Raw genomic sequence first — 5,537 nt, 5'->3', positions numbered from 1 at the left:
AGAAGGTAAAACATTATCAACTGAGTTACAATTAAATAGTAAGATTGATTTTTTTTCTCACCACCGTTAGCAGAAATGATTGTGGGAGAGCTAAACTGGGTTAATTTATAGAGAAATGAAGACTGCTACTTTTTTGGCCATTTATACATTGTGCCTATAAATTTTAAAACAGCTACATGTACAAAAATCAATATGCATTTCTATTTAATGGCAATAAACAATTAGAAAATAAAATGAAAATAGGGATTGTCTTCTCAATAGCAATAAAAATATAAAATACTTGGAGTAATTTGAATGTAATAAATGTTTGAGTTACATGAATAAAAGTAGAAGGGTGAATTAAGATATGTGAATTATGGAAGGGGTTGGGAAGGGATAAATTGGGATTACGAGATTTGCAGATACTAACTAATATATAAAAAATAGATAAACAACAAGTTTATACTGCATAGCACAGGGAACTATATTCAATATCTTGTAGTAACTTATGGTGAAAGAGAATATGAAAATGAATATATGTATGTTCATGTATGACTGGAGTATTATGCTGTAGGCCAGAAATTGACACAACACTGTAAACTGACTATACTTCAGTAAAAATTAAAAAAAAAAAAAAAAAGAAGGGAAACAGCTTTAGCTAACAGAAACCTGAAAAAGAAATCACTTTTGTTTATTTAGGTACTGTGCGTAAATTCCTTCTTTTGAGGATGATGGTAACTTGAAAGGACAAAGAGTATTCACAACTCTATTTGCTAAAAAATCAGATCAAGACCAGATAGTAAAATATACATATCTATATATGAATTATGAAAAATGGAGGGCCATATAGTATTTCAGAATAGGAAATCTAAATACTTCTAAATGTCCAGTCTTATAAAATTAATTTTTAGGCTTAATTAATTCCTCTTGATATAATTTTTAATGAGGAAATTTAAGGAAATCATGTTAAAATTCTTCTGAAAAAAATGAATGCTACACACCACTTGCATGGCTAAAATGAAAGAGTTTGATGATACCACTTACTGATGGGACTGCAAGATGAAACAGCCGTTTTGGAAAACAGTCTGGCGGTTTCAAACAGTTTGGCAGAAAGTTCAACATACACTTACGATTTGGCTTAGCACGATCACTCCTAGGTGTTTACCCAAGATCATGAAAAACTATGTCCACACAAAGACTTGTATGTTCATAGTAGGATTATTCATAATAGACAAAAACTGAGAAACCCAAATATTCATCAAGTGAATAGATAAACAAATAGTAGTGTAGCCACACAACAGAACACTACTTAATGCAAAGAAACAAGCTACTGATAGGTACAACAGCGTGGATGACTCTCAAGACATGCTGAGCAGAAGCAGCTAGCCAGAAGACTACATACTTAATATTAAGTTTCAAGCAGGCAAAACTAATCAATAGTGACATAAAATGGATCAGTGGACACCTGTGAGACAATTAGGGAACAGACTAGAGATTCAGGAGGGTATTTTTTAAGATGAAATAATATATCTTGAGTGAGAGAGAGTTACACAGGTTATTCATTTGTTAAAACTCATCAACTGTGTATATATATGATGGGTGTGTTTTATATAAATTACAATTCCATAAGTCAACTTCAAAAGCTAAATAATATAGTAATGGAGATCATAGAAAATGGTTGTGTTAAAATAAAAATTTTAAAAGAATTTTAACTATAATGTGATTACAGCTGTGAAAAACAGGCAAACACACAAAGAAATCACAGGCAACATAAGCCTCTTAAACAAAAAAATTACAGAAAGCCTAGCAGAAAAACAAATGCCCACCAAATATTAACATTGTCTGTACTGGGGTGATAGGACTATGGGAACCTTTTGTTCTTTTTCATTCTTCTAAAAAATATGCATTATTTTGAAAATATTTACTATAAAATTTAACTATTTATTATTAAAATTTTTAAAATAGTTACCATTAAATTTAAAAAGAGGAAAGCAGAATTGGTCAGGGTAGAGTCAGGATTCTTTCAATCACAAGAGCCAGAAAGTGATTTCAATGATCTTAAACCAAACACATATATTGTCTTTTGTAACTGAAGTCCAAGATGGAGTCGCTTTAAGTTAAGTAATATATAAGTTGGTCAGTTGTCTCACATCCACTTACTGGGTGCCAATTATACATTATGCTAAATCCTAAAGACTCACTGGAGAACAACATAGATATAGTCTTCCCTTCATGTAGTTTCCAGCCTAGAGGGAAGAGAGGTGACTGAACAAGGAATTCCAGTAGATTGTGAAGAGTTGTTTTAGGGCTCGCTCACTCTAATGACCTCATTTTACCTCCTTATCTCTGTTAAGACCCTATCTCCAAGTAAAGTCACGTTCTGAGGTACTAGGGATTAGGACTGTAACATCTTTTTTGGAGGGACACGATTCAACCTATAACAAGAGGTGATCAGCTTTGCATTTTAGAAAGAGCCTTCTGTCAGCAACGTGCAGAATACATTGGAGAGTAACATCTCACTAAACGTCTCAGGAGATGTTTGTCGTAATCTTAGCAAGAGACAATAGTAACAGGACAATGATCTTAGTAATGACGTAGGATGGAAGGAAGTGGGCCAGCAGAGAACATTTTAGGAGCTGGCCCCGAGGTGATTTGATACTGAAGGGATGTGAGTTGGGAGAGTGAGAAGGGTTCTCCCTACAGATGAGGGGTCAGGGCCCCATGTCTCACCCAAACCCCTATTCCTATCAGGTATGTCCATGGGGCCTTCATGAAACTTATGTTCAGCACAGGGAAGAGTGCCCACTTCCTGGGTCCCCATGGCCTGGAACTCCCCTTCCTCTCAGAGATGCCATGCCCCCATTCAGTAAGCACTCAAGTGATCTGTTCACTGGTGACCAAGAGATCATTCCATACACTCAAAGCTTCTGGAGGGAAAACGCCTCTGTTTATGTCTGGAATCATCAAACTTCCATTTCATGTTCTCGCCTGGGAGGTATTTACGTGACTGTCTCGGATTTTTTTTTTTAAGGGAACGTTGGTCTCTGTGCTTCACAGAGGTTGCTTGCTGCATTATTCCAAAGATCTGGATGAGACTAGTACCAATTAGGAAAAACTGCCTGTCTCCTGGCCCTCAGCACACTTGCATGTGAATTAAATTCTTTCTCTGAAAATGTACATGTAATCTCAGAGATTTCCTCAGGAACTCTGGAGGGAATGCTAGATGCCCCCCAGAAGATGTCCTCCCATTTCTCTGTAGTAGTAGAAACTCCAATTTTTTTTTAGCTGGCATGCATGTGGCTGCCCAGAAGAATTCCTACATTTCCCCATTGCCCTTGTGAGTCACATGGCCACACAAGGCCATATGACTATGTTCTGGCCAATAGGAAGTTAATAGAAGCCAGGTATGCTACTCCCAGGAAGTATCTCTAAAGAGAAGGTGCAGGAGGGCAGGTATACCTCAAGTGGTAGAGCACATGCTTAGCATACATAAGGTTCTGCGTTCAACCCCCAGTACTGCCTATAGAAATAAACAAATAAATAAACCTAAATACCTCCCCCACCACAAAAATTTTATTTTAAATTTAAAAAGAAAGGAAAAAGTTCGAGTCTTTCTTTCCCCCGCTCCCTCCCACCACTGGTTAGAATTTGGATGGGTTGGCTGCACTTTGAGGAGTCCTCTTGGACTTTGCGATGGAGACTACTTGCTGAGGATGGAAGATGGGGCAAGTGGAAAGAGCCTGAGCTCTTCACGATCATGGACCCCCCCCATACTGGCCTTGACTGCCCACACGTATGTGAGAGAGAAATAAACTTCTCTTTTGTTGTGACAGACAGAATAATACCACCGCCCCCCCTAAAAAAAAAAAAAAAGACGTCTACATCCAAATCCCTGGAAACTGTGAATGTGTTACCTTACAAAGAGACTTTGCAACAGACTCACAGACAGAAAACAAACTTACGATTACCAGGGCGGGGAAGACGGTGGGAAGGGATAAACTGGGAGTTTGAGATTTGCAGACACTAACTATTATATATAAAATAGATAAACAACAAGATCCTACTGTATAGCACAGGGAACTATAGTCAATATCTTATAATGAAAAAGAATATGAAAAGGAATATATGTATGTTCTTGTATGACTGAACTATTGTGCTGTACACCAGAAAGTGATACAACACTGTAACTGACTATACTTCAGTTAAAAATTAATTAAATTAAAAAAAATTTTTTTTAAGAGACTGCAGATGTAATTAAGTTAAGGGTCTTTAGAGGGGAGGATTATCCTGGATTCTTAAGGTGGGCTAAATGTAGTTAAAGGGGTCCTTAGAAGAGGGAGTAGGAATGTACGAGCCAGAAAAAGGAGATGTGATCGTGGAAGCAGCAGAGATTGGAAGGATGCACCTTGAAAATAGAAAGTGGAGCCATAGCCAAAGAATGCAGGTTCTAGAATGCCTCCAGAAACTGGAAAAGGCAAGGAAACAGACTCTCCCCTGGAGCCTCCAGAAGGAACACAGCCTTGATGACCCTTCATTTTCATTCTAGAAGTCTCACTTCACACCTTTGACCTCTAGACCTGTAAGAGTGCATTTGTGTTGTTTTAAGCCAGGAACATTGTGGTAATCGGTTACAGTAGCAATGGGAAACATACACTTGCTGAAGTGACTATTACTTTGCAATCTCTGACACGTCACAGCTGACTCCAGTCGTAACTAATACACAGTGTGGTGTCTGTAAGTGGGAAGATGTATGTGGTAGAACCTAAGTGGTGGCACTGACTTAGTGGTTGGATGGTGAGGACTCGGATATTGCAGGCAGGAAAAATGACAGCCACGGGTCTGTGGCAACGAGATATTTGGTGGCATGTTCCCAGTGTTACTTTAGAAGGCATACTACCTGCCAACCAAGGCTGAGCATTAGGAAAAAATGATTGGAAAAATTCAGAATTCGGGGCACATGTGGCTGCTTCCTTATCACTTCTTTATCAGCAAAGCCCCAGAGAGGTGAACTCGGGGAAAAATCCAGGCAGTGTGGAAACAGAATATGGAATGTTGTTGTGCCCAGGAAACCCTCTCTGCCTGGAGTCTACAATTTAATTTGACTGTTAAACTGATAATCTGAGGTCTTCTGCCATATCCCAAACAATGGCAGCCTGGGAAGATGGTTTTGCTGAGGTCTCCAAGTTTTACAAATGGCTTCATATTTCAATTTTTCTGCCAGAGGGTGAGAGCCAGTCCAGAGTAACCATTAGTGTAAGGGTGTTACCTGCCCAACTGAGCCCTCATTCCATGGGTCCTCAAGGTATTAAATTGAAGAGAAGCATAGTGCCCAGTGGCTAAAAGATCGAAGTCTTCAGACAAAAACTGTCTAGGCAAGTGTTTGGGCTCTGGTTAGCTGAACATAGAATAGGGCTGCCAAAGAAAACACAGGATGCCCAGGTCAATTTGAATTTCAGATAAACTAATACTTTTTTTAGGGTAAGCATGTCTCAAGCATTTAAATTCTAAAGAATTTTTCATTGTTTATCTGAAATTCAGGTTTAACTGGGAATCCTGTG

This window comes from Camelus bactrianus, chromosome 1 (assembly GCF_048773025.1).
Source record: "Camelus bactrianus isolate YW-2024 breed Bactrian camel chromosome 1, ASM4877302v1, whole genome shotgun sequence".
NCBI lineage: Eukaryota > Metazoa > Chordata > Mammalia > Artiodactyla > Camelidae > Camelus > Camelus bactrianus.
Note: the sequence above shows the minus strand (reverse complement) of the source record.